Source organism: Varroa destructor, unplaced genomic scaffold (assembly GCF_002443255.2).
Source record: "Varroa destructor unplaced genomic scaffold, Vdes_3.0 BEIS01000003.1, whole genome shotgun sequence".
Taxonomy (NCBI): domain Eukaryota; kingdom Metazoa; phylum Arthropoda; class Arachnida; order Mesostigmata; family Varroidae; genus Varroa; species Varroa destructor.
In genome coordinates, this window is record NW_019211456.1 from 40,463,550 (window position 1) to 40,477,065 (window position 13,516).

At 40.2% G+C, this 13,516-nt stretch overlaps 1 long non-coding RNA gene across 3 annotated transcripts in view; it reads left to right on the forward strand.

Annotated features, from left to right (window-relative positions):
- Positions 1-13,516, forward strand: part of LOC111247297 (uncharacterized) — a 125,198-nt gene that overhangs the window by 81,593 nt on the left and 30,089 nt on the right. The window lies entirely within an intron of this gene.

The window sequence follows — 13,516 nt, forward strand, 5'->3', positions numbered from 1 at the left end:
TACTGCATCGACCCCTGGGAAATATTTTACAAGAGCTTCGTCCCACCCTTGACAGACCCTTTTGATAAGCAAATGGAACACAGGTGGCCGTACTTCGAGTGAGATGGCGCGAGAAACAGATGAACTACTTTCCTATATGAGCCCATTGGAATGTTCTATGTGGATATAGCAAACGGGAGTATTTGAGTAACGTACAACCTCTTAAAGTGTGTTTATATAAGCTGCTGACATTTTAGATTCCGTTATCGATGCAGATTCTATTTATGATTGTTATTACTAATATTGGATTCTCAAAATAATTTTTTTAGAAGCTACGTTATATAATGCAGGGCGAAGCCTTGTCGAAACGCCAGGACCATCCGCAGCATATCTTTCGAGTCAAAGTCATATGGAATGTTTCTGCGCGAAAAGTGCCTAGTCTTTATCACTTTAGGCTATATATGTATATTTTCTCAATCCTGTTGACATTAATAATCTGAAAATTATTGGGAGAATTTGCTATATAAGCCCTTTAAAGGCTACTTAAAGGCAAAGATAGGACCGTCCGTCTAATAATGGTTTGTTGATTTGATATTGTAATCAAATACAATGCTTTCAGTCGCTCCAACTCTGCAGGCACGTAGTGTTAAGGACCAAATTTGGAGGACATATAATATGAACATCTGACCTTAAAAACAACAGCGTCGTCCGTCGAGCTGAATCGATAACACGAGCTCCGCAGTGATGCATTCGTTTGGTACCCACTATCAATAAATATCAAATTAGTCTCCACGAGGCCGGTTCCTTGCTGGAACTCGTTTATAATGGGTTCTAAATTCGATTAATAGAATAAAAAGGGAACTAAGCAACTGATCAATGAACTAAGCTAAAAACAGCTTCTTCTACCCGAAAAAAGTTAGGCTTTATACGTGCCCATAAGTCTGTTTGCACACATAGAATACTTTAGACATCTTCTCGAGATCATAGCAGACGAAGCGTAGTCGTGTTCGGCAGTCGAGAATTTCAAGGTTTCGGTACTCAGAAGGCTAGAAAAGCACTAGCCTCAAGGAGGATACGTAAAGCTAGCTATTCGTCCAGATCCTATGATTATAGAAATATTCAGGAATAGCATTCCGCTGTTCAACAAAACGGATAGAAATTATACTAACGTAACGAAAAATACCGACGGGTTTTTTCTCCAGAACAAAATCTCAGCCCCAGTGCTCTTGCTATTAGGGGCCCCGTTCAGGTTATTACAATTGGGGCAGAAGCATAATAACATTCGTGCCAATCAAACACTGGTCCAGCTTTATCATTCATCTTCAAGCAAATTAGGTGACGGCACGATCCGACGTGTAACTGTTAATGGCCCTACCGTGAACATTCTAACATCATTAATGGCTTTGAGACTGATGATAAACTGCTTGCTAGAGGTATCAGGCCACCTAAGCGGTTTTCCACCAAACCGTTCGTCTGGGCAGGTGGCAGGGAACCTAATAAACCCTATCAGTCAGATGGTTCGTTTAGTTCGTCGATATGAATAAAGTGCCGAAAAAAATTCTTCGGGATTCGTTAAACGCGCGATATATAAAGGCCCATAGCTACGCTCAGGAGCGACGTTGAGGAAGGGCACTTGATAGAGATAAGCGACTAGGTAACCCAGGGGATGTCGACTGGACAAACATCAAGTTGGGACAGAGAAACTGGGTGAGCCTTAGTCCGTTCGTTAACGGTCTCTTACATCGGCTGGTCAAAATAGAGGTATTGATGCAGGCAGGCGATTTATGCATGGAAGCAGCGTACGTTGAAGCCTTGTCAACCATATCATCCTTATCAAGTAAATGGGTAGTAGATTGCGATGATCCTACAACCGAAATTGAAATCTGACATGTAGATCTTGACACGTGAGGCATCTCAAATGTAGCAACAGCTACATCTCGAAAATATGCCGGTTTTAAAAATAGGTCAATTAACTGTCCGGCAGTCTGACAAGTTCCATACTTCTCATACATAGTGCTTTTCCAATATTTAAGTTTGGGATTTTGTATTTAAGATATTTAAGTATATATAGCCCGATGCAAAATGAGATTGGCGTTATCCAAAATTTGCTACAACAATATAGTCATCAAGTTTATGAGGGACACGCAGCCGAGACACTGTTTACAGCGTCGTTATGGGCTATTTTTGGGCGCACATTATACCCATAGATTATCCGCTTTATTAGTCAGCCTAGTACACGCTACAATCGAGGTAAATCTCGCTGATCGAAAGAAGCCCAGGCGTACGAGTGGTAGGCGCGCTTCTGTGTCATGTGGACCCTGTGCAACTTAAGGCAGATACTTAGAGCCCTTTTGAGTGGGGTCCTTGAGATCAAAGTAGTTACAGATATAGCTTATTTAGCGTGTGCCCTAAACGCTATAGTGACACGACTTTGATTCTTTCATATTCACACAGCTTATATATGACACGCTCATACGGACAGCAAAAAGTGGCGTACATTTTTGCAGTCAGCCATTTACAGGTTGCTTTTATTGTGCTACCTACTCTATTAACAGGTAAACTCGAATGACTTTAGCCTGCTACAGACTATAGAAAAACAGAGAAGCTTCAATATATAACGAAACTGTCCAATGGATACCATTATGCTAAATAAGAACACCTGTCAAGGTAATAATTATTTACAAACATGTGCTAGCTGTGATATGACATTAGTACTAACAACTTATATGTGATTTATGACGATCGTTAACCGCTTTCGAGAGGGCGGAAAGGTCTGCCTTAAATTTAGTCAACAGCCTCAATGTGACGTCTCGGTCGGCCTGTTGGGTAGCTAGCTGTCTATAGCCCACTTCGAAACGCATACGCAAGAGTGCAAGGCAATACTTCAATGATGCTCACTTTACACTAAATAACTGGGTCAATAAATGAAATCAACGTATATATGTAATTATTTCATTCATAAAAAACGATGGGTCTGTGGAGCCACTAAGTAGCGAGAGTCAATTTAACCGTTTCTGTCAGCTGAAAGGAGATCCTTGGATGTTAATAATCTTTAGTTTGAAAAAGGTGGAGGTGTCTTCGATCCTCCGATTGGCCTCTATGAGTCCCATAACAGTCTACGATTCGTCTTCGGACTAGTAAAAGCGATTCTGAACCATGTAGAATCGATATCGAATTGTTTGAAGCTTTTTGAAAACGAGCGCGGCAAAATTATACGGCCAGTGCTAAGCTAAAGCCGGAATGAAAATAATACGCACAAAGATTTCCCTATGTGTTCCATCCTGGAACATTACAATACGATATGGACGTTTAACCTATAAGACTTGTTCAATATTTAGCAAGTTTTAAGCATTAAGCCCACAAAGGGTATCGATGTAGTTCCAAAACGCAATTGATTTCATTTGTTATAGTTTTAATGATAGCAGTGCAGTAGAATTGATCCAAGCCAATTGGAAATCCACGTTATATATAACAGTCTTAGCATGTGTTTATATGGTCAACCGGGAGCCGTCGACAGACAGAGTGGCTCGCGTGCTTCGTAGATTCTTGTTGTACTCAAGCTTTATAAGATCGTCGATTTTGATCTTATTACACCACTGATGTTATTCCCGCTTTAACTCTGGACGCAAACATTAGTTCTAGGGAGCAAAAATAACCACCGATCTATCTTCGCTAGCTTACTGCGACCAACTTACTAACATCAAATAAAGTTCATTATGTTCTCTCATCGTACAAAAAACACAATCAGAACCTCACGTATGGTGTATCACAGATCATGCCTGTAGACTAAAGCTTGGAGAAAGTTGCCCATTTACTATTTTGGATAGAAAGCTTTAGAGCCCGTGCATAACGACTACTGCTTTAGATAGGTAACTGTCACCCTTTGATAGGTTCTGGTATAGCTCAGTGGTCGTTCTTAAAAATTCAGAGAAACATATTTTCCGATATACCTTTCATTTGTAACCAGTAACGCTGCAAGCAGCATACCATACGTCTAGTAGTACAAATAATGAGATGGTTTGTTAAGACGATTCAGACTGTGCTAATGCAGGCTTGTCAGGCTTGCTATGTCTAGGTTCTAAAGGACTGAGAGAACATAAACTTTATTGCTATAAATGCCACACTTTTAGCAAATTATTCATAATTTTGGCTAATGGTGCCCTTAGAATAGGTCAGAACCTTTGCTGACACCTTGGACCTAAGGTTTTTCAATTCACATCGCTGGAAATCATTTTTCAAAATAACGAGACGTATGAGGAAAGGCGGAACAACGGTTCGAAGGTCTATCCGTCATCTCTTTCTCTTCGTATACCAAGGCCAAAAGCAAGGCAATATTTCAACTTTGGCATTTAAGGCGGCGGTTATTTCCTCAGTCCCATCAGTATGTCCTTCAATACGGAAGGTTTACTTTATGCATATGCCCAGTTGTCAACATTGCTGCTTGCCCTGCCAAACTTGAGCAGTTTCTATTTTTGATAATACAATCTACGTACCACGAACCCGCTTGTTCGTACAGCAGATATTACGTCCAGGGCTTTTCAAGTAATATTAGGGTGAAAAATGACCGTAAGCATTTACTTACAATTTCAATAGTTTGCTTCATGTGTTTCTGGGTGTCATTGTTGTGAGTACTAGCTGCCGTGTGCCCTACGACAACGTGAGAAGAAAATCAGCTCAATAGGTAACTACTTTGTCAAATTCGCTTTTTCAGATTTAAGTTCGGGCGATGTTAAGTTATGGCATAATGAATAGCTTCCCTGTGACTCGTGGTTTTAACGGTTAAATATTAGACGCACCTGTATTTATTCATCTATACGGCCCTACCCGCAGAAACACGTACAAATGCTTCCCTAAGATCCTCTCAAACGATACGAATCATTCAATCAATAATTACGTTCACCAGCCGCCCATCTGTTTTCAATGGGTAATAGTTTCATAATGGGCAGCGCGCGCCCACCAGAGCTGGCAAGCACAAATCTGTTGGTGAAACACCGCGTGAGTTTAGTAAAACCGATTCTGATGCGATATTTAATAGAAAAAGGTGATTTAAAAAAAAAAACACCTAAAAATAGTTTTTTTTTTTTAATCAAAAGTAGAAATTAATAGACACGACTTTTTGGCCGCAACAGACAAGCCAGTCAGTCATACGCCCACAGACGCTCCACAGAAACAGTCGATAAACTAAAAAAGTGATACAATTGTATACAGAGAGCACTTTTGGCGGTGTTAATCGATGTTGCCTGAATGGCTATGAGAGCTCATATAAATGATTGACTCCTTATAAGTATAGGTGATGCGCATATTCAAGTTACCATAAACGTCGATTCTTTAACGCGACGTAGATAGGGTTTCCTTTCAGGTTCTGTAAGTTGATATATCAAGTTTATATTGCTCTCTTCTGGAACAGGAACACAAATAATCTTTTTTTCATTAAAGATTGTATGGAAGTGCAACCGTGCTGCAATATAATAAAAGTAATCTTCATCGGCTCGAACCTTGAAATTCTACTTACGGGTTATTCTATCATTGAGGCATTCGTTTCATTGTGGCTCATACCGAAAAGTGTGAAAGTATACCGGTAGAGCTCCTTGGAGGTTATTTCACAACATCGTTGATCAAGGCATGCTATCCAGCGCGTAGGGATCTATGATTTTTTTGCATGGATTTGTCGGTCGTTTCATTAATGTTGCCTCATACACTGATCCTGTGAGAGAAGTTCACTTGGCTCAATTGTAGAAGCGTCCACTCCTTGAAGCTGCCTTCCCTTAATACACAATTCCATTGCCGATTATATCACCAGCACAACTAACATTCCAATTTCAATATCCTTCCATTCTGGCCTTACTTTACAAAGTATCATAGCAATGTCATGTTTCACTCGATACAGGACGTCCTGCTTTTATTTACGCTACAAAATAATAGGCAGTTTTTTTACACTATCTTAGTTGGCATTACTGGCAATCATAAATCGCAGAAATGCTTGTATTTGAATAGTGTGAACAGCAGGGCTAAGAGAAATAGTCCAGCGTATTCGCTCACATCGTAAATTTTAGTCTGGTCTTATTCGATCGTTGGGAATTTTTCGAACTACATACGAAAGCTTCATACACAAAATAGGCAGTCACTACGTTTTATTTATAGTAACGGACTGAATGCGATATGCACACGACGGTACCAGGATGACTCATCGTGTCCCGAAATTATATTGAACTTTGTCCCGGCGGTTTATTACTATTTGTTCAATTTAAATCAGAGATATATACTCGATCTTCTATTTCCAACTCCCCTCTACTAGCCCTTATCCACATGACTGCCAATGTCGCGATGGATAGAGTTTGACCCTTAATGTCTTCTCGATGTTATTCCCTCGCCATTCAAGAGAATGTCCGGATTACGTCCGATATTGCCGTTAGACACTCCATCGAGTGACTGGCTTCTCACACGAAATTAAGTCCGCCTATGTCCGGCATCGAACCTAGACCACAAAATGCCCCTGGGATTAGCAGGCAAATATGTTAGTCATACCTTTAGGCTAAAAAAAACAGTAAGTGTTTATCCGGGGTGTAAATTTGGAGTTGAATTTATGCAAAAACTATCTATATTATGTTTCATAAAAGATAATAGGAATGATCACAACCGATTAAACATACTTAAGGTAACGTACGTGACATAAGATGGAGAAGTGTCTGTGTTTAATTATGCTATGAATTTTTGACAGATCACATCCAAATTGGCAAATCCACAATCCTAAATGTGACACCATCCTACCACTAAATTTATTTGACAAGGTGTCGAGTCCGCGGGTATCCAACCAATGGAAGAAGCACGTTCCGGCGTCCGAGCATTTCTGTAGAATCATTTAATATTCTAAAGATGGACAGCTGCATTTACCTGTCACATTACACACCCTATTTTCCGAGGAATAAAAACCAGACAGCGGTTAGTTTTGGAAAGGTGTTAAGTGAAGAAAAAATAGCCTCTTATCACAAATTTTCACAAAACGAAGCTACCGCAAATGGTTTACGTGACGCGGGACAACTCTACGATGGAAGCAAACTTCGCCTGCGGCAAAGGAACAGATAGGGAAAACCTGCTGCCCTCTGCCGCTCTTTGTCGCGTCTATGAGGAAGCTTAGAACAGTCTCTGAGCTCGTCAGATTTCAATACCAACAACAGCGGATACAACGTACACTCTATAAACAGTGAAAAGAAGAAGATCAGACAACTTCACTGACATATCAGCAGAAAGAAAGTTAGCGACACAGAGCGGTCGAATCGTTTTGTGGCCAAAAAGACCTCAAGCGATGCCGATCGTTAACCAGACGGTCCTATCTCTATATTAATTTTTTTCCAAGTATATGTAACAACAAGTGTTCTTTGCCGTGTTTGTCTACTGTAGACAGGGGCGTCTGCGGACTGACTTCATAGCCAGGCGTGAACAGGCGCATTTTGTTTCGTGCTAAAAATTGCCAGCAGTAACGGCAATATCTCGAAGTATTCAGTTTAACAGGATCTCTTTTTCAATACAACTTCATATTTATATTGCCATTCATCTCGCAATACACACACATCTAGAAACGTTTTCCTATAATTTTTCGCCTTTAATTAACGTTATCCTTAGGCTGTACACAAATTACACGCCTCAAGCAAGGTCCACCAAGGTATGACCAGTCGCTACACACTCTTGAGATAAAATAATATAATGCATCCTACATTTTTAATATTATGACATCATTGAGATTCATACTAGTCGATGTTACGTTATCTAAGTTCGTCCATTCATTCATTCATTCATTCGGAACAGATAGAAAGCTGTCCTCTTTTTTTCAGTTATCCTCACTGTGTTTCATATTTGGAGCTTCGGTGGGGATAAAAAAAAGAGTGGGCACGGTTAAAAATTCCATTTCTTTTGTGAAGACCTATTTTGAAGCTTCCTTCAACTCCTCAACGAGCACGGAACGGTATTTCTGTTGGTGTAGTGTCTAACAAACCCCACAACTTTCGTCGTGTCAAGACTGTTATATACAAGTAGTGTACGATGGATAAATATGTTGAAGACGCAAAGGAGTTTTCGAACGGAAATTAAATTCTAAAAAAGCTGATTTTGACATAAAATAGAACGATAATTTTCCGTAGGAATAACGCTATCTGAGGTAGCAAGTTTATCTGTGCTAACACGTAATACATGCCTCAAGGTACACTATGCACTTTGTCACAGGACCGTAATATATAATCGCTCGATTTTGGACATTAGAGAGGTTCGATTATTCTCAAAAAGAAAAATAAAACTCTACAGAGAAATAAAGCTATAAGTGCCTCTTAAACGGGCTTCTTTTACATTTGGTACCATGTAGTGCCGTTTTTCGTGTCCTGCGCGAAGTAAGTCTTAGACGAATTGCGTATTATTAAGACGCTACAAATTATATGTAGTAAATTTGTCAGTTTGTACCCCAAACACAGATCCAGATAGCAGTAAGGCTGATCGAGTTCGCGAACCAGTTTAATGTTGTACTCGTAAGCTTTAACGTATCGCTTCACGCTTCCATGTACAGAAAAACTGGACTCATCTCGTGAGATTTGACGAGCATTATGGGTATTCACTGGGGTGCAATAAGGCTCACTTATAACATTACCTAAACTAAATATTCTTACTTTTATTAGGGTTTATCATGGTTCCAAATATTTATATTGACCTTAAGTGCTCCTTATTATATGTTTCTAAAACTGAAAATAGTGTGCTTAGTTCATTGTGCAATTGCTTTTATATCTAATAGATTGCGTGCGAAAGTATAGCGCGCGTCTTTTTTCAAATTCCCTATATTACTGTGTGCCGACAATTATTAGCGTATTTCAACTACTCTTCGCTATTACGGGTAACTTATTCTTCTATTATAAATGATACGGCAACGTAAGCAGGTTCCTTACCAACATACTGCCCAATATGTGAAGAGGACTCGGCATTTCCCAAAATCGCCAACCTCGACCTTTTCACACCCTACATCTTCGTTTGCGCTGCCACCCGGTGGCCAGTCGCTCGCCAGTGTTCAAATTCAGCTATTATCTGCTCTACTAAGCCGGTGTCTATCTAGAAAGAAGTGACGTGTGGGCACGAAATGCCCTCTGGCCGCATACAAGTTCTGTTGCAATTGCCTAATGCGAATCTTTATCACGTTATCGATGAACATGTTGGTATTACTTGGTGCTATATAATTCGGACAATTAGAAAGAAGTTTTACTGAACTTCAAGTTGCGATGTGCTCTCGCGTCATACGTCTCGTTTCTCTCGTTCCTCTTTACAACAAACAGGCCGTGCAGGCAAACACATGCAGCACATCTTGCCACGTACAGCCGGTTACTTCGCTACACAGGTAATAAGCTATCCACTGATATTTTGTATAGCTTGCCGACATGAAACACTGAAAAACAACAGCCACTAGATTTCGTTATTTTATGTCCGGTAGTAACAATTTATAAATATTTGAAAAGTCTTGGCGTCGGTTGTTCGCAGCGGCTTATCATGCGTTCATCCGCAATCCTTCGTACTAAATTAAAGCTTTGTTCCTGCTAAGAACATTAACTCGTCATGACAACGGGAAATTTATTATTAGTGTAATGTAAACTGAAATGTCCTGTTTCGCAAAAAAAAAAACATGAAGAGAGGTACAAGCTTGGTGAATTATTGCGAAATCGATATTTAACTATACTGTGACCAAGGATGAGCTGAAAAACTCAAATTTTATCTTTGCACAACGGAACGCAAGATTCGAACACGCGACAAAAAAACGATATGGCTTGTGGGGTGTCGCCGACGCCGATTGAACTGCTTATTGTTCCCGTCCGCCGAGTACATTTACTGGTAGATCGTCGGTTAAGGGGTGCTAGGTAAGCAGCGCCCAGTCCTCAACGATGATGTTCAAGACGCTTTCTGCGTTTCGCTGCGTGGGCAATCACAATCTGACAATAGACACGGTATGAGAAGTACGTGATTTGTTCAAAATTATCGTTATGTAATGTATTTTCAAATATCTCGTTGTCTCAGCTGTTTCTGTCTACGGATTACGAAGAATATAACTTGAACAATGTACATTTATGTCCATGAAGAGAGCTGATGTTATTGTTTCGAGATAAAAAAGAAGTTAAGCAACTTGTAAATATTTAGGCGAATGAAGTTTGTAATGAGTCTAGTTAAATTTCGTAAGTAAAATCTCTGCTTATTTGAACACATTGTGTCATACATCTAATCTCTCCATTGATACAAATACACAGTGAATTATCAATAATAATTTTGGCACTGGCCGTACCAACAAATAAACAGGTATTATATGAATAAGAACTGCATGTATTGAAAAGCACTGCTGGAACAGCCATAATATCTAACTAAGTACGAAGGATGCTGCATTTAACAATATAGTTGATTTTATTTGCTTTTTTGCCCCTGGCTCCATATACCTCTCTCTCTGTTTTGATTGCCCAGAATGTTTGTCGTAAACAAAGCATATTTCGCTGAGAATCATACAGTGTCAAAGTTACGTTCTGATGGCGTCGCCCAGAGCTGCGTCATTACAAATCGACAAAAGCTCTACGCTTACTCAGGCGATAAAGAAATCGGAGTGCTGGAACTTGATAGACTGGATAGAGCGATGGACGACACCTCCAATCACTTTCTCAAGCTTGCAAATCTTTTGCTGAAGCCAAATAAGGCTTATTTCGAACCTTCTTTTTATTTGAATTTTATTATACTAAGCAATCAAAACTAGCTTTTTCACTACCAGGCATTGCTAAAAATATATATCGGCTTCTCAGTAAACTCCTCTGAGTTTTTTTGCAAAAACATAAATAAGATATCGGACTATTTACATACGCAAAGGTATACACGGTTCTGCTTATCGCCCTGAATAGACACCAAAGGACCGCTAGACTTGATTTTTGAATACATCACAGCTGTAGAAAAATAGGACCAAGCTGTACTAAGCTACTTCAGTAAGAGGCAGGTATACAACAGCTACTCGTAGAAGACAACCCTGTTTCAGCGTATAATCAATCCAATGCTCCGTAAAGCCAGACAGCCCTAACATCCCTTTTGTAGCTAGTTGTTCTTATTCTCGGGTCTTCGGGCCTAGACAGTTTTTCTCAATTTGGCATTCTGCCCTACGCTGGACAGTGAAGGCAAAGACTGTCAAGTCTATACCGCTATGTTGCTTCCTTATACAAACTTCATTGCCATTCCAAAGCCACATGCAACTCGTACCTAGCTACTTCCACTCTGTCTTTCGAGTTTTCATTGCATACTCAGCGGGGCTTCTCCTTCAATGGGGATTGTTCCCTAACGTCTTTCGTCGTAGAAATATTTGGTGCTTGAAGTGGGAATAAAGTTACCCGTGGCTCAGTGGCGAAGACATGTGGCCATCTAATGCTGTCTGGATTCTCCGGCCACGATCCTAATCCTTGAGGTACGTAAATCGAATCTGTAGCCACTCTTCTAAACAGCTTGCAGAGAGCGTAAAGAAGCTTGAAGCTTAAAAACAACGGTTGTGGTGTTCCGGTAAGAAACAGATTCATAAAACCATAAGGAAATTATTAACAGGATTAAACATCACCTTTATGATAAAGTTTTGTTCGTCGTTAAGTTACTGCTTTATTACATCTATCCGTATATGGCTCACAGAACAAAAACTGTTAATTTGAGTTTCGCCATGAGACATGATAATGAAATGGTGGCTATTAAGCCGACGGCTAGCTGACTATGGCGCCACTAGCTAACAAAACAAAGATATTCTATGTATTCGAAGACGTACATACCAGGATGTATTGTTTAAACTTTCACTAACATTATCAGCAGTTTTTAAAAAATACGATATGTTCTATTTAGATTGGGAGAACGTCCCAGCATCAGACATCAACAGTTCGTTCTTTATAAATTCACGCCAATCCGATTCCGTCATGTAATTGCTATTGAATACAAACAGTATGAGTATAGAATGCCCTTAAACAGGGGTCCATTCCCTAGGTTGCATGTATCGCCACTGGCGAAAATAGATACTCTTTAGGGAAAGCAAAGTACCGAATGGGGAGGAAAGGTGAATGAGTAATCATGACTACGTGAAATGTCATAAGGAGTGGACGAGCGTAAATGCAAAAGGCTTGAGTGTGTATCATTGAATGGACACCTTTTGTTTATCAAAGAAATGATGATGCCATACCGACTGCAACCCATCCGATTGATTTCTTCTGTTTCGTGCCTGGTCCCAATTGCCTCTCTCGATAAATGCTAGAGCATTACAAGAGTCCATTTCATGGTGCGTGAAACGATAATGGGCAGATAGTGGGTATAGTCCGAATGTAGTGTTGACGTTGCCTTATTAATATTGACATTGAACCTGTAGCCCCTACTTTACTGATAAGACCACGAGGATCAAAAGCAATTCATTTGTCTGTTAAAGGAATTCTATGACAGGACCCAGTTCAAAAACTATAATATGGTATAGGAGTAATATAGTAAAGTATATACAGTAATATAGTATAAAAGTTTATTGTTATAATACATATCCTTGTTTTCTAAAAAATTACTTTCTCCCCGTATGTATCGACTTGCGGATCAAATCCCTTCTCAGGAAGAAGCGTATAACAGCTAAAGCGTTCTATAGACCAATTGTTACAAAAGTAGATCTGAACAATATGCCGAATGAAGAAAATACTCCTCACTCTGTTTTACTTAATCAGATACAACAAATTTGTTCGGAAGTTGAGAACCGTGTCTATCCCGTTTTATGGTATTAGGTCATTGTTTGCTAGAATTTTTTTCAACTAGATTTATCTATGCAAATGTTTCTTTTATTTGCAGAGAAGGTTCTCGCTAGAGACGCGTTTCCGTTGTCCCGTTTCAGCAAGCTGAGTCTTCTTCTACTTTACATCCTTGCTCTGTCTTCATCCCCCACAGACGTCACTTAGTTAGCGTAACATTCATTCAAGCACTAATCCTAACCCCCATCGCACTCAACCTTCCGACCCTACTGTTCCAACTAGAATACTGAGTTTCTTCTTTGCTCGATACGTTTGCGTCAATCCAGGTGGGCTTATTTTTTTTTCCACTGGACGAGGTCCTGTCTATCGTTCAGGAAAAGGTCGTGTCCATAAGGGGAGGCCGCACAGCTAGATCCTGTGCTCGCTATAAGGAGTTGACCGAGTCGTCAGCCTAAGATCCACAATGAGGTCAACAACAGCAGACTGGCTTGCCCTCCTCATTGCCACCGCATTACTTCACTTGATCGCTTTGCTTGTCGCTCTTGCTTCTGTCTAACAATTTCTCGGGCACATTTATGTTTGCAGCCGCTTGTCCGCCAGCCTGCTGCTGTGTTTTTGTGTCATCGCATCGCTGCTGCTGCGCTGTGCTCTTTTCCTAATCTTTAAGGCTGAAGTGGTTGGTACATATGTACCCCTAGGATGCTCGTGGAGACCCTACCGACCGACGTCGAGAATAGCAGAAGATTTGCTAGAAGAATATGCCCCTCCGACCTATGAGACTAATGTTTTTATGTAGC